Source organism: Halichoerus grypus, chromosome 5 (genome assembly GCF_964656455.1).
Source record: "Halichoerus grypus chromosome 5, mHalGry1.hap1.1, whole genome shotgun sequence".
Lineage (NCBI taxonomy): Eukaryota > Metazoa > Chordata > Mammalia > Carnivora > Phocidae > Halichoerus > Halichoerus grypus.
In genome coordinates, this window is record NC_135716.1 from 179,121,421 (window position 1) to 179,145,828 (window position 24,408).

At 46.3% G+C, this 24,408-nt stretch overlaps 1 long non-coding RNA gene across 1 annotated transcript; it reads right to left on the minus strand.

The window, feature by feature from the left end:
• Positions 1-10,786: 10,786 nt before the first annotated feature.
• LOC118518400 (uncharacterized) lies at positions 10,787-24,029 on the minus strand. Its single transcript, XR_004908607.2, has 6 exons — positions 23,903-24,029; positions 18,834-18,933; positions 18,521-18,659; positions 18,273-18,447; positions 16,301-16,461; positions 10,787-11,834 (listed from the first exon to the last, which is right to left on the minus strand). It is a non-coding gene; the product is annotated as an uncharacterized LOC118518400 (long non-coding RNA).
• Positions 24,030-24,408: the final 379 nt, after the last annotated feature.

A 24,408-nucleotide genomic window follows, 5' to 3' on the forward strand; every position in this document is an offset into this window, starting at 1 on the left:
TGTTAGGAAGGACCCAGTGGAGAGACACAATAGATGATGTAAGAGAGAGCGAAGGGAGAGCATCACTGGAGTGTCATCCCTGAGCGGGGACATAGCAACTTTCTCTGGGGAAAGGGTCCCCTGCAGGTGCTGGGCTTCCCCCCACGACCTACCTTCTGATGCTCCTGAGCACCCAGCGCAATGCCTGTCTCTCAGGTGGTGGGTGAGCGAGGGAATACAAGGGGACTCGCTCGGCATAGGTCCTGCAAGATTGATTGATTTAGAGTGGGCATGAGCGGGAGGGGCAGAGGGCGAGAGAGAGAGAGAGAGAATCTCAAGCAGACTTCCCAACAAGTGCGGAGCCCCACGTGGGGCTCAATCCCACAACCCTGAGATTAAGACCCCGAGATCACAACCTGAGCTGAAACCAAGAGTCGGATGCTTAACTGACTGTTCCACCTGGGTGCCCTGGGCTTGCAAGAATTTTAAAAAGGAAGTTCTGGGCTCAGACAAAACCTCAGTCCCGATCCTTGTTCTATCACCCAGCAGCTATTCGACCTCGAGCAAGTTTCTGTGCGGACTTGAGGGAGTTTCTCAACTTCTCTGAGCCTCAGTTTTCCTCTCTGAAATGGAGACTAATGGCACCTGCTTTGCAGGCTTGTGGGAAGATTAAGAAGCTCATCATTCATGTAGACTTCTGAGTGTAGGATCTGGGATGTGGCAAAGTGCTCCAGAGGGGTTAAGTATCCTCATTATAAGCAGTTCAATAATTCCCCCACCCGAGCTCATCCAGAGTTTAATAAAATCCAGCATGTAAAAGGCAGTGGATGGAGGTATAATATCACAGTGCACACACCCCACGATCGCTCACAATTGCCCTAATCGTTTATGACCCTCAGGCTGCCACGCTGATGAGACAGCCCTGGGGGCCACACTGTTCCCAGATATAATGCCCCTGCCTTCTTCCCCGCAAGGAAGCACATGGGATGAATGACAGCGACCTTATTAGAGAGAGAACATTAAATCCACTCTGCGTGATCTTTAAAAAAAAAAAAAGCAAATTACTCACCGGGGTTGGTACTTCGATGATTATTAGTGACACGTTGCTTGAATGTACTCACAGCTGAACTGCATTCCAGGGTGGTAAGCAGACTGTGGTGCTAGTTAGGGAAAACCAAACAAACCAAAAACCTGAGAGGAGCTTGGACAGTCAAGGAGGGCTTCCTGTAGCAGGCAACCCCTCGGTGAGCCTTTAAGACAGGAAGGCTTTGGCCAAGTAGAGAGGAAAGATCATGTGGTTCGTGTGTGTGTGTGTGTGTGTGTGTGTTCTTAGCAAACAACTAAGCAAATGGATTTGATTGGATTTGTCCTGTTTGACCACCTACATAACCAGCCAGAGCCCCTTTCCTCCTCCCCAGGGACCTAGCCCATATCAGGGACCCACATTGCCAGGGGTTCCAGGGAGCTCTGACCTTCACCCTCCTGTCACCAGACGCTATCACTGTCCCCTGCCCTATTAAGCCACTCAGAGGAAGGGGCTTGGGGCAGAGAGAGAATTCGATCAATCCACAGCTACCATTTTGGAAACATGACATGATTCACCTCCAGTCACAAGTCCGGTTAACCCAGAGGGTACCCACCGGAGGAGGAAGAGGCCCAGAAGAGGCGACAGGGGCAGCTGGGCTGCAGTGACATTTAGAAAGTCCCACAGAGGGGCAGGCCCCGGGGTGGCTCTGTTGTGGATGGTGGGTGTGGGGGTGGGGTGCTCTGCATCACATAATCTCAATTAACCCTCACGGCAACTTCCAGGAAGGCACTACTGTTTGCCGTTTCGCAGCTGGGAATAATGGGGTCAGAGAGGTTAGGTGACTGGTCGAATGTCACAGAGCTGAAGGGAGACAGGGTTGGCCAGGACTCTGGCTATGCCACGCACGGGGCCAGCCGATCAGACTCCAGAAACAAGGAAGTCCTACCTGTTTCCCAGGGGGCAGATCCCAGAGCTCAGGAGGCCGCTTCCGCCTGGCGGTCCTCAGGGAGGAAGGGGGAAAGCAGGGACATTTAGGAGGGCCAGAGGGAGGATGCATGTTCAGAGATGGTGTAGCCTATTGAGGATGACAAGCACGGACTGTGTAGACAGACCACCTGGGCTTTAATCCTGGCTCCGCTCTTTCCTAGCTATGTGACCTTGGGTAAATTACTTACTCTCTCAACCTTCTCATGTGTAAAATGGGGATACCATCACCTACTTTATAGTACCATTGTAAGGACAGAAGGACATTATGGACACAAAACAGAACAAGGCCTGGCACATGTAAGCAATTAACAGATGTGAGATATTATCATCCCGTCTACTTGTTAAGCTCTAACCCTGAACCCTGGGCACGTCGTATACCATCCTCACAGGCTTCCTGCAAGGTTGTACAATGCCTCTTCATTGTACAGAGTGAGGGGCCGAGGGATGCAGCTGGTTGGTGGTGGAGCAGAAGATGAGCCCAGACTCCATGGCCTCACGTGGCTTCCCTGTCAGGCACTTGGGGTCTCCGTGAGCCCGTGCCGGTGGAAGGGCTCCTCGGGCATCAGAGGACCCAGGGCCCTGCCTCTGCCCACCCCCCCAGCAGCAAATAGGGATTCCTGTCCTCATTGCCTCCTGTCCCTGCAGATTCCCAGCTTGGAGTCAGGGCCCTACCCCAACCACTGGCTGAGCGTGGGGGGGTTGTTTCTTTCCCCCAGCCCCAGTCCAGCCCCCCGGTGTGCTGGCTGGCCCTGCCGTCTTGAGTGTCTGCCGCCTGGCAGAGGGGTCCTGGTGCCTCCTGAGGGGGAGCCTGGGGATGGCAGGACCCTCCCCACCAGGCCTAAGGAAACCGATGACATTTGCATTGCATTTGTTGTTGAGAGAATTGCTACCATGGGCTAAGGACGTGCCAATTGATTAGCAGAAACATATGTGCGGGAGAGGAGTCTCTCATTAGGCAGGACTCGCAGCTCCTGTTCGTCTAACTCCGGATCCAAGCAGCTGTCAGCAGGTCCAGCCCAATCCTGGCCTGTTGGAGTTTGGGGAGCTGCCAGGATGACTTCTCTTAGGAAAATGAGTCTCCGGATGGGGCTGTGTCCTGGGTCTCCCTCACTTCTCAACCTCACTCGCCTCCTCTGTAAACAGGGGTGACAGAACACACCTCACCGGGCCGGCTGAGGTCACAGTCAGTCCACAAATACTCAGTGAGCATCCACTCTGGGCAAGATGCTCTGTCTAAAGATACAAAAATGGCCCAAATGAAGGCAAAGGGACAGACTTCTGTATCTTCACATCAGAGGGTCTCCTTTCTGGATCTCAGGGTCCCCATCTGAAAAATGAAAGTTTGGGACTTGTGAAAGAAAGAATGATGCCCCCCCCCCGACCAACGATGCCCATGCTCTAATTCCTAGAACCTGTGAATATGTTACCGTCTGTGGAAAAAGAGTCTTTGAAGATGTGATGACATTGAGGGCCTGGAGCTGGGGAGATTATCCTGGGTTACCTGGGTGGGCCCAATCTAGTCACAGAAGTCCTGGGGCACCTGGGGGGTGTAGTCGTTGGATGTCTGACTCTTGGTTTCAGCTCAGGTTGTGATCTTGGGGTTGTGGGATCGAGCCCCATGTTGGGCTCCCTGCTAAGCAGGAAGTCTGCTTGGGATTCTCTCCCTCTCCCTCTGCTCCTCCCACTTGTGCTCTCTCTCTCTCTCTCTCTCTCAAAAATGAATGAATAAATCTTATTTAAAAAAAGCGGGGAGTGGAGGGGGAGACCCCACCCTAGCTGTGTGAGAGAGAAGCAAGATGGGGCCAGAGCCAAAGACTGTGGGTGGCCCCTCGACACTGGAAGAGGAAGGAAGGCAGATGGCACACAGCCATGCTAACAACTTGAGTTTAGCTCGGTAAGATCCACGTTGGACTTCCGACCTTCAGAATTATGATAAGAGATTTGTGTTGTTTAAAGCCACCGAGTGGTGACATCTGGATGGCTCGCTCGGTCAGTTAAGCATCTGCCTTCGGCTCAGGTCATGATCCCAGGGTCCTGGAATCAAGTTCCACGTCCGGCTCCCTATTCAGCAGGGAGTCTGCTTCTCCCTCTCCCGCTCCCCTTGCTTGTGCTCTCTCCCTCTCCCTCTCTCTCTCTCTTTCTCTGACGAATAAATAAAATATTTTTTAAAAATAAAGCCACTGAATTTATAGGACTTTGTCTCAGCAGCAGTTGGAAACTGATACAGGCCAGAGGTCTAAAACAAAGCCTGGAGGCAGCTCAAGCGAGCTGATGGGCGCTAGCGTGCATGAGGCCCCTAGACCCGCGTTGTCCTGTTGTGCTGTCTGCGATGGTGGGCATGTGCTCTATCTGTGTGGTCTCATAGGCCAGCCACCGGCCATGTGTGATGGGTGAGCACTTGAACTGGGGCTAATGCAGCTGAGGAAATGAATCGTTAATTCCCTTTGAGCTCAATTAATTTAAATTTAAATAGCCACATATGGCTGGTGGCCACTGTAGTGGACAGTGTGAGACAGAACCTTTCCAACCTTCCAGAGAGTTCTACTGGCCAGCACTGCTTAGAGGCTTCCAGCTACAGCTCAGGGGAGGAAACCGGGCCAGCTGTGGGGGACACGGAGCCCTCTCATTTGAGAGAGTCCGGACCTCCGCACAAAGGCTTCCCTTTGCTCTCGCCATTGGTCTGGCTGATTGCTTGAGGACTTCCCCGTGTCCTTGTGGCCCCCCAAAACTTGACAGAGCCCCACTCCCCTCTGCTGCGTACGTGCAGTCACCTTACCACCTTAAAGAGCAAGATACGCATCTTGTCTGCGAGGGGGCTGTGCTGGTCAGAGGAGCTGGGGCCACAGATGTCTCAAAGATGAGTCTCCAGCAAAGGTGCCCTCGACCAGGGCTCTTTGTGGTCTGGAAAATTCCAGGTTATAGTTTCTGTTGGAGATGAGCTTCAGATGGCACCCAGCTCCCAGTAGAGCCCCTCAACTTGTCAGAGATAGAGGAAGATCCCAAGTTACCAAGAAGCAGCCTTGTCTCGTCTTTTCTGAGTTATCTGGGACACTTAGGAGGCCATAGTGGCTGGGGGGAAGGGTCTTGGGACCTGACACCCCAAACTGTCAGCAAGATGCTCTGGGTGCATTTTCAAAGGGTATCAATCAATAGCATTCACCAGATTTTCAAAGGGGTCTGTGACCCCTCCTGGTAAAAAGGTTAAGAAACACTCTGCTTTCTTGTGGCCTTGAAGAGAACTTTCTCTCGTCTCCCTGCCCCCCTTTCTCAGCAATCTTGCCTCCTATAAATATCTACCCAGGCCTGTGCCCCACTGGGACCATCCTTCTCTCCCTCCCTCTCTTCACCCCTCCCCTCCTCCACCTAGACCTTGCTCTCCTCGCCCCCCCAGCAAGGCTCATCAATTCCGAAGGAAAAAGCCAGGCATCCGATGTACTTCTTGGGGGAGACAAAGCAGGATGAGAAGGGGGAGAGTGTGTACAAACAGACTGATCTCCAGAAGAGAGGAATTACACGAATTACAATTGATTTTCCACTGTTAATGAAGCATGAACCCGTGTGATTGCATCTTGAAAAGATTTATAATTATTCATTGAATCTTGGAAGATAATTAAACTTCATTAAACGCAGACATGACAAGCCTTCAGAGCAAGCCGAGACCTCCGTGCAAGGTTCCAGATCAGAGCAGAGGATGTGAGGTTGGGACCCTGTCAGATGGGGGCAGGGATGATGGGGAGGAGGGAGAGGGGAGGAAGGGGCATCTCAGGGAAGAGGTTCCTATTGATTATGCAGACACTCTTGGGTCTTTTGATTTCTCTCCCTACTCTTTGGGGACCCCCTCCAGCCTCCTCTGTCCCCCTTCCCCTGCCCCATCCCCTTCCTCTTGGCAGGGGAGGAATGCTGGGAATGGAGGTACATTGGCCATCCTGTTCAGAGTCCCTGCGAGCCCAGGACATCCGAGCAGAGCAATATTTGGGGAGCAACATGACATAGCAATAGGAGGAGGGGGAGAAGGGGGTTACTTCCAGACCAGTGGGTGCCAAAGCAAAGGCGGGAGTGGAGTGTGTGTGTGTGTGTGTGTGTGTGTGTGTGTGCACATGCATGCACATGCAGGGGTGTGTGGTGGTCTGCTCCATCAGAGTACAAATTTGTGCATTCTGGAAAGCCATCTGGCAGGAGACATACCAAATTGCTATCAGTGGTTAGTTACCTCTGTGAGGGGATGAGAAGGGGGTGGTATAAAGGAAGGAATTTCACTTTTTCTCCATAATATGCTTCTTTAGTGCTTGGATTACATAATGAACTTATACTCGGATACGGCACATGTAATTTAAAAAAAATTGTAATGCATTGAGCCAGATCTGTTCACCAGGTATTTATAGTTAAGAGTCATGCTTTTGGCTCAGGGTGCTGTGGGCAAAGAGATGACTCAGACTGTCCAGGCCCTTCCTTAGGGAGTACCCAGTTGTGGATGTGAGCACGTTGGGCTGGTTGTAAAGAGTATCTCCTACCCCACCCCTGTCAGCCCAAAGGAGTCAGCCCCAGCTGGGAGGTGGCCCTGGTTCTGACCTCCTGGGGAGTGGGTACCCGGTCCCTCCACCCTTCATCTATTCCAAGCCATCCCTCCCCATCCTTTGGAGACCCCCTCCTGAGGACCCCTCCCATCCCTCCACAAAGCCTGACCCCTCTGGTAGGCTAAACCCCCCTTCACAATGATGCCACAAGGCCCTTCCTCCTGCCAGGTGCACAACCCTCCTCCCCCAGGGGCTCGCTGTTCCCTGCCAATTTGACAGAAGGAAAGAATATTAATGAGGCTGCCCTCGCCATATCCTTTTTATAGAGCTGCTTCTTGGCAGGGAGGAGGTCTTTCTAAGGACAGGCTCAGAGGGAGTCATGCCCAGCATGGCTCTGGATCAGATTCCATGGCAGAGCTAAGTGGTTGAGGGAGGAGGTAAGGATTAGGGGATGGGAACATCTTCAAGGCAGGAGGGTAGAAAGGTGGGAACCATCCCTTAGCACAGAGGTTAAGATCCTGGTTCCTAAGCCAAACAGCCTGGTTTCCAATTATAGCTCAACTATCTTGCAACTATGTGACATTGGACAAGTTAAGTTCTCTGTGCCTCAGTTTCCCCATCAGTGGCTCCCTTATGGGCTGTCAAGAGAAGCTGATAAAATGATACACATACAGTCCTTGGCACAGTGCCTGGCACAATGGAGGCACTCGGTAAATGGCAGCAAGTGTTAATTTGTAGGATTCGAAGGATTTCCCCGAACACCATCAGTCATGTTTTAAGACTCTTCATGGTGCATTCCAAAGAACAGGCAATGTGTCTTATTGATCTCTGTAGCCCTTCTGCCTCACCCAGGACTTGGCCCTTCATAGGTGCTCAAGGAAATAGTTGTTGCATGAATAAGGAAATGAATGAAGAACAAATAAAACTGGGCCATAGGACTGACTTCTAATCTCAAGATATCATCTCAATACAGGACACTTAGAATTGCTGGTTGAACAAATTAAAAGATATTTTAGTGCATGGATAGGCTGGTGGAAAAGTAAAGAAAATCTTCAGAGGGCAGAAAGGATAAGAAATGCAGTTCCAGAGAATTGAGTGAGCACCTCCCTGCGGGCATCTGGTCAACCCAAAGCCTGGGCTTGACACATTGTGTTAAAGGGGACAGGAAACAAGGTCTGAGCCCAAGCAAGGTGGGGAGATCAAATCTGCTGCCCCTGCATAAAGTAGGGTCCTCCCAACATGAACGAAGAAAAGCCTGCTGTGGCTCTGGTGGGAAGGGAAAAATGGAGAGAAAAAAATCTCCCTCTTAGAGAATTCTTACCCACAAGCTCACCATCACTTGGGCTTAGGGCCAGAATTCATGCTACACATGAGGCCTAAAAATCCAGAAGCAATTGGCCCGCCATTGGTAATGGCACCTGAGCAAAGCATAAACAAATCTTCTCCGAAGAAACACCCTCTTAAACCCAGTCCTGAAAGAATTCCTAAGAAAACAAGTTCCAAGAAACATGGGTGCCAAAAAAAAAAAAAAAAAAGCCAAAACACACAAGGAAACAAGCAACTATGAGCAAGAATCAGCAGAAACGACAACTAAATCAGACCTACAAAGACCGAAAACGTTGGAATTGTGATCACGAATATAAAATGAATGTGTGTTTAAACCATAAACGTGGATACCAAAAGTATGACAATAAGAGGGTAAGATTATAAGAAAACACCAGGCTGATTTGAAAAAGAATCAAACAAAATATCTAGACATAAGGAGTAAAATCATCAAATGGGTACAACAGAAGATGAGACAAAGCTGAGCAGAGAATTGGTAAACTGGAAAAAAAGGTAAGAAAAGCTTTCCAGAAGGCAGTAAGCAGAGAGAGACAAAGAGAGGAGAAATACAGAAGAGAGATTAAGAAACATGGGGGATAGAAGGAGAGGATCTAATATGTGTCTCCTAAGAGTTCCGGGAGATATTAGAATAACGGAAAGCCAAATTTCAGGAGAAAACAGCTAACAGTCTTGCAGGACCGTGAAAGACTCCAACCCTCCACTTTAGAAAGCTCGATGGATCCCAAGCAGGATGAATAAAAAGAGATCTCCGCCTCCACACACCACAGGGAAACCACAGAGTGTCATAGACAAAGAGAAAATCTTAAAAGCAGCCAGAGATAAAAGAGAGATTACCTAAAAAGAAACACCAAATAGATTGATGTCCGGGTTCTCAGAGAAACTTTGGAAGTTCAGGAGACAGTCAAGGAACCTTCAAAAACCTGAGAGAAGGTGTCCCTTGAGAATTCCATAACCTCTGAAACTAGTTTTTAAGAATGGGAGCAAAATAAAGACATTTTCACTTAAACAAAACCTGTCAGAGTTTACAACCGGGGCCCTCCCTAAAGAAAGTTCTGAAAACATCGATTTCAGGAAGAAAGGAAAATGAGCCCAGCAGGAAGGGTTGAGATACAAGAAAGAATAGTGAGCAGAAGAAATGGTAAACACGTGGGTAAATTTAAATAAACACTGATGATTTGAAATGTTTAATTTGCGGGGTTACGACAAACAAACAAGAGAGAATCAAAATACAGGCAACCGGAGTTAAAGCATTTTAGGTCCCTGGAATTGTGTAGGAGACAGAACTCGTGGCTGGCAATTATAACCTAAAGATGCGTGATGCATTTCTAGGGTTGTTACAAGAGAATAAAAATAGCATGAATTCTAGCTTCCAAACTAATAGAGGAAAAAATGGAATGGGGAGAACCCTCCATTAATACAATTGGAAGAAGGAAAGAAAAAAGAAGGAGGGAGGGAGGGAGGAAGGAAGGGGGGTGAGTTGGGACGGGACCAGAGAAGAAGTGACTTGCCCAAGGCCACACAACAAGTTAGAGGTAAAGCAAGGACTAGGGTGCTCTCTCCCCAGAATGGTGCAGCCTCCCTCAATCTACATGGGGATTATCAGAGCGGGAATCCCAACCCTGCTTTCCCAGCTACAATAGAACCACACGCTACCACTCAGGAAGCTCATGGAAAGGTGTGTGATAAGACATGCTTTGATCAGCAGACACAAAGAGTAATAATGATCATCTCTGTGACTAAAGTCATTAACATAAGCACAGTGGCTTACCATGTAGGCTCCCCTCTATGTGTAATTCATGAGATGCTCACAATAACCCCATGAGGTGGATGCTGATAACATACTCACTTTGTATATAAACCACCCAAGGACGAGGAACATGAGGTAACTTTCCAAGGTCACAAAGCTGGGAAGTGGCAATGCAGGAACCCAGACAGTGTGCCTGCCCTACCTCAGTCCTCATGGTTGGATGCTGGGCTGAGCCTATAAACCTCTGTGTAGATTGTAGAAGTGGGCAGTGTACTGGAATGATCCTAATTAGATCCTGGATCTAAAACAAAACAAAACAAAAAACAGCTACAAGGACATTTTTGGGTGATTGGGGAAATTTGAATACAAGCTCTCTATTAGGTATCACTGTAACAATATTAAGTGACTCGGTGTAATCACAGTAGTAGAGTTATGCAGGAGGACAGCCCTGTTCTTAGGAGACAGATGCCAAAGTAGGTAGAGTGGAAGTGTCATGATGTTGGCAACGTTCCAATGTTTTGGAAGTATACAAAGAATAAAGCAAATACGGCAAAATGTTAATAATCGGTAAATCTAGGTAAAGGATAGATAAGTGTTTCTTGTTGTATCTGGTTGTGTTTAGAAACCATCCCCAAACTTAAAACAACAGCTACTTCTGATTTTTTGCAAGCCCCTGGGTCATTGACAGGAAATTCCCCAGATGTGGTCTGGCCTTGCTTATGCACCTGTCAGCAGCTAGTGGGTGGGCTGTGGCCTGGCTGGACGAAGGTGACCACGGCTTGCACAGCTCAGCCCTCCTCCACGAGTTCCTCAACTCCCGCAGCCAGGCTGGCCTGAGAGTGTCTTCCCAGCAGTGGCAGGAGTCCAAGAGAGGAAGAGGAGAAGGAATGCACGCTTTTAAGCTGCTGCTCACATCGGTTGTACTGTTGTCCCATTGGCCAAAGTGAGTCACATGGCCAAGCCCAGAGTCAGCACCGGAAGACACTTCCAAAGAGCATCACATGGGGAGGCACGCATGGTTAATGCAGTCGACTTGCCACGGTTGTATTACTGTCTTAACTTTTCAATAAATTTGAAATCTTTCAAAATAAAAAGTTAGAGGGATGTATTAGACTACTCTAGAGAAACAGGACCAATAGAATGTGTATATATAAAAGAGATTAATTATAAGGAATTGGCTTACATAATTATAGAGGCTTGAGTGGTCCCAAGGTCTGCAGCCAGTAAGCTGGAGACCCCGGCAGCTGATGGGGTGCTTCCAGGCTGAATATCGGCAGGCTCAACCCCCAGGAATAGCCAATGTTTCAGTTCAAGTCAGAAGACAACAACCGGGGCGCCTGGGTGGCTCAGTTGGTTAAGCGACTGCCTTCGGCTCAGGTCATGATCCTGGAGTCCGGGATCGAGCCCCACATCAGGCTCCCTGCTCAGCAGGAAGTCTGCTTCTCCCTCTGACCCTCCCCCACTCATGTGCTCTCTCTCTCTCTCTCTCATTCTTTCTCTCTCAAATAAATAAATAAAAATCTTAAAAAAAAAAAAGGCAAGAACAGATGATCCAGCTCGAGGCCGTCAGGCAGGAGGAGCTCCCCCTTATTCACAGGAGGGTCAGTGGTTTTTGTCCTATTCAGGCCTTTACCCCATAGGGTCAGTCCCAGCATACCGAGGAGGGCATTCTCCTTTACTCAGTCGAATGTTACCCTCTCCAAAACACCCTCACAGACACACCCAGAACAACATTTGACCAAATATTTGGGCATCCCATGACCCAGTCAACTTAGTACATGAAATTAACCATCACCAAGGACAAAAGAAAAGAAAAAGTCAATCTACTTCTTCACTCCTCTGCTCTAAACTCTTCCTACGTCCACTGGAAGGCAGGTATGTACAAGGATGTCCACTGCAGCTTTGCTAGTCAAAACCCCAAACGTGAGACCACCATGATGTCCATCAACATCATGATGGATCAATAAATCATGACGTATTCCTAACATGGAATCTAACATGGAATAATAAACTGTGATGAAAAAGAATGCACCGGTACACACAACAACACGGATGAATCTTATTGATGAGTGAAAAAAGGGAAAACTGCATGCTGTATGTTTCTGATTACACGACGTTCAGGAAGAGAGAAACTCGTCCATAGTGGTTATCTTCTGGAGCCTTTGTTGGGAAGGGGCTCGAGGGGACTTCCTGGAGTGCCATAAACATCCTCGATCTTGATCTGGGTGGTGGTTACCTGGATATGTTCATGTGAAAAAAATGTGTTAAATTGTACACTTCAGACTTGAGGGCTTAATTTTTTGTTTAAAAATTTATATATTTGAGAGAGAGAGAAAGCACATGCCCGTGAGTAGGGGGAGGAGGAGAGGGAGAGAGAATCTCAAGCAGACTCCCCTCTGAGCACAGAGCCCGATGTGGAGTTCGATCCCATGACCCTGAGATCATGACCTGAGCCAAAACCAAGAGTCAGGTGCTCAACCTACTGAGCCACCCAGGAGCCCCAAGACCTGAGAGCTTTATAAGTTATATCTCAAAAAATGTAAACACACACACACACAAACCTGATTTCTTGGTCCCTCCTGAATAAGACCTAGACTCCTTAACACTCAATTCAATTCAATGGAGCACACATTTCTTCTTCTCTCTCTAAAGTGCTGGGTACAGCAAGCAGGGTGGTCTTCTTATCACCCCCTGCCCAGTAGAGATCTTTGATAAATATGCATTGAATCCACGTGGGGACCTCAAGGGCCGGGGACCGTGAGTGTACCTGGGCATCAGGTGGGCTGTGGGGTGGCATCCTGGTCCCTGGTCTCCTTCCAGGCCCTCTTTGGTGCCTGCACAATGGCTCCGTCTTGCAGGGGTGCCTTCTGCCCCCCCTCATCCGCCAAGGCCCCCCGCCGCCCCCTTTCCTCCGTGCTGCACACTTTACAGCCATTGTCAAACATAATGATTCTTACCCTGGAGAGAAATTGGGTTCCATTTCATGTTTTATTGCCTCAAAAAGGACATTTTTTACCTTCCCGCAGTCCGTACCCAGCAGGAACAGGACGATAAATCTCAGCAAAGGTTTCCACTGAGATAGATGGTCCAGCAAGGAGACCACGGTGCTCCAGGCAGGGAGAAAAAATAAGCCCTTGCACCCGCTTTGCCACCCCACACCGGTGCTCTGTCCCCAACACTGCCTGGCAGCCTTGGCACTGGGGTGGGGGTGGGGTCCAGCTGGACAGCCAGCTGACAAGCAAAAAAAGCCTGAAAGTCCGAACTGGCCTCTCTCCAGCCTTGCCACCTTCATTCTGAAGAAGCCTCTAGCCCAAGACAGAGAAGGTAGATGGTTTGTCACGCACTTTTTGTGTGCAGCCCACATATTTCCTCAAGTTTAGTTTGCAGCAGCCCCGTGCTGTGCAGGTGTATGTAAGACTGAGGTTCATGGAGGTCGGGCATGCAGCTGGTAAGGAGCAAGCTGGAATTTGAACTTGGGTCTTTTGGGAACCCGTTCAAGATGCTCCTGACCATGGCTGTTCCTCAGTTCCCTAGGAGCTGGCCAGGGAAACCAGAGAAATTTTGGCAGATGGCAGCAGGAATCCCACAGCCGCTGCTGGGACAGCTTTTGCCCCAGCCTCCTTAGCTGAGGGCTTACCCCAGGAGCTCCCTGCACTGCCCGCAGGAAGAACGGCACTTGCGTGCACTTCCCCTCGGTCACCGTGTGACTCGGACGGACCTGTTAGCAGGTCCCCAGAGAGGCTGCTCTCTTGTACAGGGTCATACCCTTAAGGACGGAGTCAGGACTAGAACTCAAGACCCATGACTCCTGGCCCGGGGTCTTTCTTCTTTTTTCCCCAATTTTGTTGTTGTTGTTGTTTTTGTGACAAAATGCACGTAACATAAAATTTATCATCTTAACCATTTTCAAATGTACAGTTCAGTGGTATGAGATACATTCATAATGTTTGGAACCTCCACCACCGTCCATCTCCAGAACCCTTTCCATCTTCGGAACTAAAACTCTGCCCCCGTGAAGAAATACCTCCCCTTTCGAAACTAAAACTCTGCCCCTGTGAAGAAATAACTCCCCTTGTCCTCCTCCCTTGGTCTTGACCGCCACCCTTTTGTTTCTGTCTCTGTGAGTTTGACTACTCGACATGCCTCAGGGAAGTGGAATCACACAGCCTTGATCTCTTCGTGACTGGCTCCTTTCAAAATCCCAGTACGATGTCCTCAAGGTCCATGCACATTGGGACACCCATCAGGATGTTCTTCCTCTTCCGGCTGAATAATATTGCAGTGTATCTATAGACATCATTTTGCTTATGTATTCATCCACCGATGGACACTTGGGGTGCTTCCACATTTTAGCTCCTGCTAATAACACTGCTATGAACAGTAATGTACAAACATCTCTTCAAGACCCAGGCCTTTCTTCTTACCTATCGCTCTGCCTCACTGACGTCTTCCAGCTATTTATTATCATTCCCTTCTAAGACATGAAAATGTGTAGTGTACCCATTGGTTATTTCATAACAAGATCCCGAAATCTACCACTCACAACATAAGCCAGTCACACCATACCACCCGCTGAATGACTCCGTTTCTGTGAAATGTCCAGCACGGGCAAATCCACAGAGACAGAAAGTAGATTCATGGCAGCATGGGGAGTGATGGCTAAGGGGTACTCTCTTGGGATGATGAAAGTACTCTGAAATTGATTGGGGTAAGGATTGCACAACTCTGTGAATATACTAAACGACGTTGATTCAGACATGTTAAATGGGAGGATTTTATGGTATGTGAAATATATTTGAAAAGCTCTCAATAAAGCTGTTAAAAAAATTTGTTAGACTCTCAGCCCATTTCCTTGCCTGTAAACTAGGGATTGCGAGAGCCATCTCATGCCGCTGTTATAAAGCTGAGTTAATATGTGAAAACCTCCCCACCAAATGTCCCACACATGGGAGGAACTTCCCACTCTCCAGTAAGGATGATGTTCTCAAGAGCACCACTCAGTCATTAATTCATTCAACAGCACTGCTCGCTAGAATGTTCTCTGACCGAGGAAGTGTTCTAGCTCTGCACTATCAAGTCCACAGCCAGCAGCCACATACGACTATGGATTTTTTTCTTTTAATTAATTTACACTTAAATAGCCACGTGTGGCGAATGGCCACCATGTTGGACTATGAAATTCTAAGCAATGGAAATGAAGCGGCTCACCAAACAATATCCCTGTTCAGTGGAGCTGACATTATGACACACAGACAAGTATTTATAAAATATAAGGCTGGAAAGGGCTATGTAGAAACATATATTAAGGTGGGAGGGCTGAAAGGACGGGGGTGGGGACTATTTACACAGGGTGGTCGAGAAAAGCCTCTCTGAGGAGGTGACACTTGAGCAGAGACCTGAAGGAATGAATGAGCCATGCAGCTATCTAGAGGAAGAGAATTCCAGGCTGAGGGCACAGCAAGAGCAAAGGCCCTGAGGCAAGAACTTGCTTGTTGAATGCAAGGAAGAGCCAAAGGGCCAGTGTAGCTGGAGGGCAGGGGAGTGGGATGAGGGCAGAGGATGAGTTCAGAGAACAGGAGGGGAGCCAATCCTATGGGACCAGGGGCTGGGGGAAGGGACTTGGTGGGGCTGTGAGCAGAGAAGGGACATAACCAGCTTAGGTTTTAGCAGGAACCCCCGGTTGCTGGGCAAACAATAGGCCAGAGGGACAAAGGTGGCACAAGGGAAACCAGTTAGGAGGCCACGGCCATACTCCAGGCGAGACTCAGTGGTGGCTCCGATCAGGGCGGACAGTGGCCAGGAAGAAGTTGTAGGATTCTGCTTGTTCTTTGGAGGGAGAGCCCACAAGACTTCTTGAGGGATGGCATGTGTGTGAGAAGAACCAAGGACAGCTCCGGGGGTTTAAGGCTGAGCACCTGGGCGACTGGGGCTGCCATTCACGAAGGCAGGGAGACTGGGGTGGGGGTGACGGAGTGCAGTTTGGATCTGGTAAGTCTGGGAAGCCTGTTGGGAACCCTCAGGGTAGGCCCAGGAGGTAGGAAAGCTCCAGGGTCCCTGATCCACACTCCCAGGACATTGGAGGGTCCAGGCCTGACCACAAAAGCACTCCCTGAAGATGAAGAACTGACAATAGTAGTTGAGGAGAGCCCTGTGTCCTTCCCCCATGGGGAGGAGGCAGTGCGGCCCTGCCTCAAGCAGGAGGCTGGAGCAAGGCCTCGCCTCATCCAGCACAGCTGCTGGGCCTCTCCAGAGAAGCTTCCGTAGGGTTCTGGGGAGGCTGTGTGGCTGGGGCAGATACCACTGCTGGACAGATGAATGGGGACAAAGGCCTCTGAGGAGCCAGCACCCGGAGCTGGGTTCCTTGACATCTTGGCTGCAGGGGTGAGGCACCAAGCACCTGCTTTCCCAGGATGCCCTGGAGCTGGGAATGGACCCTATCATAGCTGAGATGAAGGATCCCAAGAGGCTGCTTGCTTGGTCCTGGGAGGGCTGGAGGGAGAGGAGGCCAGACTGTATCCAGTTGGACACAGCACTTGACGCAGCCGTCAGGGAGGAGCGGGGAGGGGGTCAATGGCTGGGAAGGTGGAGCAATAGGCCCCGGCCCCCACCATCATCCTCTGCCTATGCAGCTCACTCTGCCCGTGCTGAGAGCCCCGCCCCCACAGGCCATTGCAGAGACCGGAACATGCCAAGGAAATGTACCTGGATGGAAACTTCTAGCACTGCAGACTTGGAGTCACCCCTCTGCAGGGCAGCCTTACTATTCATTCCTCAGCTTCAAGGACATGGTTGCATACGTTCAATTAACACATGTTTCCTGAGGACCTCCTGGGTGCTGGTCACTAGAGGCACTTGGGATACAGCTTTGAACAAAATAGACAAAATATAGTCCAATGGTGGGGGTGGGGCAAGTAGGAACAGATGATAATGAAATAAAACATAGTAAGTAAGTAAATCGGATGGTGTCCTAGAAGAGGGTACAGGCCCTGTAGGGGAAAAAAATGCAGAGTAGATTTAGGAGGTTAGGATTGGGGTGAGCAGTTGTCACTTCAAATAGTGAGGATACAGGAGGCTTCTTGCAGAAGGTAATCCCTTCTAGATCCTTAGGATAGTCTAATAATTAAATTGACATAAGACAGATTAACAGGAGGGAAAAAAATTTCATACATACGAGAGCTCATAAAAATAGGAGACTCAAAGAAGTAACCAAAGCAGGTAGGTTTTATCCCTTTTTTTTTTTTAAGATTTTATTTATTTATTTGAGAGAGACAATGAGATAGAGAGAGCATGAGAGGGGGGAGGGTCAGAGGGAGAAGCAGACTCCCCGCTGAGCAGGGAGCCCGATGCGGGACTCGATCCCGGGACTCCAGGATCATGACCTGAGCTGAAGGCAGTCGCTTAACCAACTGAGCCACCCAGGCGCCCTGTTTTATCCCTTTTAGACAAGGAAACAATATATTTGTGAAGAACTGAGAAGACAAAGGGGTTGGGGCTTGGGGTAGTACATTGGAGAGGAAGTAACAAGGTTTGTTTATATGGCCTTTTCAGCCCAGAATTCCCGTCTCCGGGGATAAGGACGTCTCTCTTTCTCCTGAAACAGGGAGGGTAACATTCCCATGGGAGATTATTTCTTGCTTTCAGGGGGGACCGAGGCGGATCAGAGTGTCCTTCTTATACTGGCTGTTTCTTAAGTAACTTTAATTTGAAATAATCCATATACCAAAGTGGCAAATGTTGGGGTGGCCTGCCCTGGACCCCATCAGTTCCCTGAGTCTCTTTAGGGCAGTGATGCAGGTGGGTTCCTCAAGTGAGGCCTCGACTGCACAAGCCATCAGGTATTTAATAAGAGGCAATTCTATGGACACAAAAGAAAAACGATGCTTAGCGATTGGAGCAAATTATAAACCAGTTTCTGAGTTTTGAGGGTAGCCAGTTGGGAAGATTTCTAGATGTCAGGCTTGAAGCATTTTCAGATAGAGTGAGGGCAGGCAATAGCCTCTAACAGATTTTCCTGGTCTGCAGTGTGAACGTCTCTGGGGATCTTTCTGAGTGGCAAACACAGTAACAGGCACAAAGATCTTCCATACTGTCGTGGTGGTTTCTCCGAAGTTTATATCCGTTTGTCAGGTTAGCTTCCATGGCTTCGGAAGAAAGGCTGCATTAGTTTTTGATAATTCCAAGTCCGAAGAGTGGGAGAAAAGTTGAAAATACTAGTCTAGAGAATTGTAGCCAGATATTGGAAGAAACTAGAAGATTTAAGATCTAGTCCAGATTACAGGCAGAAAACAAAACCTCAAAGACAATGAACAGCCCTGGAATCAGATATCCACAGGGTGTTATAGATTTTTGCTGAAACACAATATTTCTCCCTACAGTTACCCCCATTTTTATAAGAAATAATAAAAGACAAATTTATTTACAAAATAAGTCTCATCTTAATAAACTCAGCTTGATTATTTACATAAATGCGGCAAGAATATATATTGACCATATAGAATCTTTTAAACTGCTTTGCTGGAACTTTTTATAAGGAATCTCAGATTGGATTTTTAAAAGCCTCTCAAAGCTCAGAAGTCGAGCCAATATCTACGGACTTTGGTGAATTCCTCTTCTCGAGTTCCCCCAAATATCCTGAGGTTCTTGCACCTGCCAGGAAGTGACCTTCCTTACTCACCTGGTAAGGCTGCTGGGAGCCCTGTAAGCAAAGTGCCAAGGGGTTTTATTGGCTCTGTATAGTCAACCTTAGTCCCTTCAAGCTGTCTGGTCACACCCGAGCCTTTGTACATCTCTCCTGAATATGACCTTCCAGTCAAAGGCTTGGTAATATAGCCAATGTTTCCAGTTGTGTCCTGTTACGAGGAGAACAGATTCTTCGTGAACTTATGCAAATCACCACATTGCCATAAAAATAAAAATACTCACTGAAGGGTTTCTGAATTCTGGAGGGATCTGGGAAGGAGAAAAAGATAAATGTTTCATCATTGTTCAGAAAGGCAGATTTTCCCGAATTGCTCTGAATCATAGATAACTCGAGAGAGAAGAGAACACGTTTTCCTTAAATCTGGAAAAAAAAAAAAAATTTTTTTTTAAATCAACAATGTTCCAAACAAAACAGCAAAGAACATTATAATCATCCTCATCAGTTAATTCAGCCTCATGTAATTGATTCTTGTTAATCTTTTGTTAGAAGTCATGAAGACATTAGTTTCTCTGTTAGGAGTCTGTAAATTCTTACCCAGTTCGGTGGCATGATCTGAAAGTTATCGGAAAGCCCTTGTCAGAGTCCTCCCCGTGAATTTCTCTGAAGACCAAGCACTTCTGCAGGAACAAGCCTGCTAAAGCATCAGAGATAAACAGTAACTGTGAATGACAAAAGACTTCAACATGCTGGTGGCTAAAGATCTGATTAGAGTTCATTACAGTGCAATGGACAAGGAGGTTTGGTTCTTTCTGTGACATGCAACATTTTAAGATAAAAACTAGAATCGTGACTGATGACTTTATACCAGGACCTACCTGAGTTTTGGGAATTTCTAGAACACCAATGAATAACATTCACCCACAGACTATAATCTAAGAAGGCTTAACATCACTCATTTGACAATGCTCCCCACGTAATTTAACATACCAAATAAGCCTAATTAGTGAAATTCCTTGTGTAAGGAAAGAGAACAAATCTTTTGAGATGTTCCAGGGACCCTCTGGAAAATCTCAAGTAACTTCCAGGTCAAAGGCTTTATTTCAAATTTAATTTTTGGAAAGTTTGTCAAAATATCAAAAGATTTTAAAACACTTGGTCAAACAAGATCATAGTTTACTATGAAACAACTTAGTTATCCACTTAATCATGGCGACAATTAAAAACTTTGCAGGTACACACAGAAAGTTAAATAGTTGTAAGTAAAACTTAGCTCTTTTGGTAGAGAAGACTCGATTTCATTTTGTTTTTTTTAAGTAATCAAAGATCTAGGGGACGCCTGGGTGGCTCAGTCAGTTAAGCATCTGCCTTCAGCTCAGGTCATGATCCCAGGGTCCCGGGATGGAGCCCTGCATTGGGCTCCCTGCTCAGCGGATAGCCTGCTTTTCCCTTTCTCTCTGCTGATCTCCCCCACCCCGACCCGCGCACTTGTGTGCATGCTCTCTCTCTCAAATAAATAAATAAAATCTTTAAATTAAAAAAAAATCTGATAAAAGCAACACAAGAAATTATTTTGATAAAACACAAATCCTTTGCTTTTTAAGACAGATTACTTAAAAAATGAGGACAAGCCTTTTATAATCTCTTATCAGGAGCAGACCAATAGTCCAAGCAAATTTTTCCTTCAAGCAGATGGAAGAAAATTAAGTTCTAGTTTTACGTAAGTACACTATGGATATTAAAGCTTATTTTTAAAACCCTTACACAAATTCATTCAATTTTATCCTGCTTGATCACACATAAAATTCCTTCCCCAGGATTCCTTTTTCACAACCTTTTACAACTTTCTATCTTAGCTTGTCCCTTATTTTCTTTCCCATTCAGAAATAACCAGTTTTACTTTAAGACAAAATTACTTTCTTTTCCCTCAACAAAAATGCATCCCCATTCCTTATACCTTTTATTTCCAAAAACGCATATCTTACATTCCTTGTATATAGAGATGTTTCTTTTATTATTTCTAGTAGCTTTATCTTAGCCGAATTCTTAGCCCTTAGACACCCTAATTTGTAGTAGAAGCTAAAAAGTAAGCGATTGTGAGATACCTATTACGCCATCATTCTTTCTTTCTTTCTTTTTTGAGCGAGAGAGTGTGTGGGGTTGGGGGGAGCAGAGGGAGAGGGAGAATCTCAAGCAGGCTCCACACTCAGCGCAGAGCCTGATGCAGGGCTCAATTTCATGACCCTAAGATCATGACCTGAGCCGAAATCAAGAGTCGGCCACTTAACCGACTGCGCCTCCCAAGCCAATATGCCTCACAATTTCTAGAAGCATAGGATTCTTCACAGTTTAATTTTTCAATGGGTTATAAGATGCATTCATAAACCGATCCTCTGTGATAAGAGGTCAAAAGTAAGTGAGCTTAGACTTGTGTAGCAATCGATGTTTTAGTAGTTTATCTTATTTGGAAATGATCTAGACATTCAGTGAATTCCCAGCACTTAATTTAACTTAGCAAAATTCTAAGGGTGAAAGTCATCAAAGAGATTTGGGAAACTATTTAAGGAGATGTGTCATAAAACAATCATTGCTGGAATGTTCACCTGAAAACTCTTATATATGTCTGTTTAGTTCATTTGTTCTTCACAATCATACTTAGATTACCCACAGTGATTTCATGAGACATTAAAGCAATTAGCTATAATTTCAAGTTATTTGTCTTGCTGACAAATTTTATAACAAATACAATGAGCTTATTTGACTTTCAGTAAATCTAGGTAAAATAAAAGTATTATGCTTAATGCCAATAACTCTAAAGACATGTCTGTATTAATTGAATCAACAAACTTAAACTAGTTTCTATTTACCAAAAATTATCCTAGATCATGCCACCTTGAAAAACAGTTGGGTTAGCGTCTATTCTATTTCTGAGGTTTAGAAATACTTAGTTTATAAGTACTTATTTTTAAGCCAATTACATAGAGCTCTATACATTAATTCTGGGAGTACCATCCAGAGGGAGAAAAATCTGATTTATAATGTACACACATAGGCATAATGAACATACAGACACATAGTTGTCATAGCTTTCATTCCAAAACTTTAGCCATAGATCAAGCCCGGAGCATTTGTAGAATACTATACAAAGCTCGCTAGTATGATACAAAACTCAAGAGTTTACAAATAATTGTGTCTCTGACTGGGGTGGAATTAGTTAAGATAATTTGCTTAAAAGCAAAGATAATTTGCTTAATATTTGTAGAGAAGTCTTAAGATTTGTATTTCTTCTTGACAAGTAATTTCAAGGAGGCTGTGGTCTAGAGTTTGGGCAAGAGAGCACTTCTAGTAGTTTGTATTTTTAAAAGGCCTCTTTCCCTCTTTTTTTTCTTTTTTCTTCCACCTGGACAGAGTTTTAATGACCTCCTGGGGTGTTTACATTCCAAAGACATGGTAAGATTTACATCTTCAAGGGACAGAAAGAGTATCCAAGTTTTCCCTAGGACTTTTGCATATATATGTCTCTATTATCAGACGTTTAGGGTAATTCCTATTTAAAATGTTCTTTCCTTTTTTTTAAGTGCAGGACAATTGTTCTTCCAATGTCCTGAGTTTTTATAATATCTGCAAATGCCTGGAGGCAATTAGGAAAGGCTCTGAATGGATTTTGAGTTGCTTTTCACAGTTATGCTTTTGTTTTTCTAAACAGTCAAGTTGTAAATTAAGAATTATTGATCTTCACTCTTTTTTTTTTTTGGTCTTCATTCCTGTAAGACATCTTCAAAGAACTGAACAGTCTTTTCCATCATTAGGCTTAAGCATTGATGTGCTTGCTGAAACACACTCTTTTGAATTAACCTTTTTATATCAGGGAGAAAATTTCCAACGAAGATGGAAACCGAAAGATTACTATGTTTTGCTGTCCAGGGCACATGAATTCTTTGGGTGGGGGTTTAGAATATATCCACAAAGGACCTTGCCTAGGAAGGCTTGAATCTGGCAGAGACTGATTATAAAGTCCAGCAAAACAAGCCTTATTGTCCATCCCAGGTGCTTCTGTTAAATTTATTTCCTGACTTTTAGCATTTGCATCAGTAACCCGTATACCCTGGGCCTGGAGATTAGGCTGGGTTGTTCTCTGTAAATCTTGAAGGAAAAGGGAAGCTGAAATAAGCAGCTGATGTTTAAAGGATTTTCTGGGAAAGGTGGAGGAGTTTGGGGGCTGGGGGGAATATGCTGAGGAGACAGGGAGGAATTTTAGGACAGGGAATTTATGTTGGATGGGGACTTCACTTTTTGTTCTAATTTCTGTTCTTTCATCTTGTTGAAAGGGAGTCCCTAAGGCTAGCTGTTACACTTCTTTGTGTCTACTTTTTAATTTGGTCTTTCCAAAGGTACCAATAAAACGATTGTTTAGGATGAGAGCTCTCTAAAAGAATTTTTTTTTTCTTTCAAATATAGCCAATTCAAAGGATTCATTGATCCTTTGGTCATTGATGAACAAGATCTTATATTCATCTCAAAAACAACTCAAACCAATAAACCTTTTCATGGCTCTTAACCAAGGATGCAAGAGGTGTCCCACAAGATGGTGCAAAAAATGTGGCCCTCACGAGATCCAGAAAGTTCACTGCCAGAACTAGCCCAAGAAAGGAAAGGCATTGAGGGGCTCTATGTTTATTTTTATTTATTTTTTTCTTTGTAAGAAACTTTTCTTTTTATCGACAACGGAATAGGTGGCTTCGTTCCTCCACATCTAGGGACCAAACGTCGGCAGTGAAGTCAAACTCACTGTGCCCCCAAGACAGGTCCGGAAGCTCATTGACTCCTTCCAGTTCCGGTTCCGCCACCAACACCAGGACCTCTTCACCGACTGGGTCCAATGATAGCAGGAGTCTGGGCACCAGTAGAAGGAGAGAGTGACCCCATCCTGCCCGTCTGAGCCCCAAAGCCCCAGTTTTGTAGGGGCCCTGCCTCCCCAGGTTGGGGGGGAGCTCTGTTTTTATTTTATTTATTTTTTTAATTTTTAATTTTTCCTCCTGCCTCAAGAGCTCTTTATTTTTTTTAAAACTTTTTTTTTTAAGATTTTATTTATTTATTTGACAGAGAGAGATAGCGAGAGCAGGAACACAAGCAGGGGGAGTGGGAGAAGGAGAAGCAGGCTTCCCGCCGGAGCCAGATGCGGGAATTGATCCCAGGACCCTGGGATCATAACCTGAGCCGAAGGCAGAGGCTTAACGACTGAACCACCCAGGCACCCCGCCTCAAGGGCTCTTTAAACGGCTGTTCCAAAATACAGAGAATCACATTGTCCGCCCCCCACCCCTTTGAACAGAATAAGGTGCCTTTACCAAGCCAAAAGTTCACCTCTTTCTCCCCCCAACCCCCACCGCTTTTTTTTTTTTTTTCAAATACATATGTATCCTCTCCCTGGGAGAACCAGAGAGAATAGTCTCACTGGTCATAAAGTAGACAAAAGAAAACAACCACCATCTCTGGGAGGGAAAAGGATCAGTAGTAAATAAGTGTACTCATCACCAAATCCTTACCAGAGTCGCCATACCCCAGGAGCTAATTCCACAAGTATTTTCCCCTACTAATCTAAATTTAGAAAAAGAAAGAGCCCTGCAGGCAGAGATCCTAGAGACTGACGTGGTAAGAATTCTTACCTTGTCACAAGCACCAGGGCTCCCAGCTGCTGCAGCCCCAGGCAAGCAGAGTGTCCGTGTCCTGGCCAGCTAGCCACGTAGGGGAGGAAAGCTCCCCTTCTTCCCTTCCAGATCCTTAGGCTGGTCTAATAATTAAATTGACATAAGACAGATTAACAGGAGAAAAATAAATTTAAAATAAATAATAATAGGAGAGGCACCTGGCTGGCTCAGTCTCTAGAGCATGTAACTCTTGATCTCGGGGTCGTGAGTTCAAGTCCAGATATAGAGCTTGTGTGTGTGTGTGTGTGTGTGTGTGTGTGTGTGTGTGTGTGTGTGTAAAAATCTGTTATAAGTAAAAATATGAGACTCAAAGAAGTAACCAAAGCAGGTAGGTTTTAATGCCTTTTTTTGACAAGGAAACAATACATTTGTGAAGAATTGACAAAAGGGGTTTGGGGCTTGGGGTAGTACAGTGGAGAGGAAGTACCAAGGTTAGTTTCTATGGCCTTCTCAGCCCAGAATTC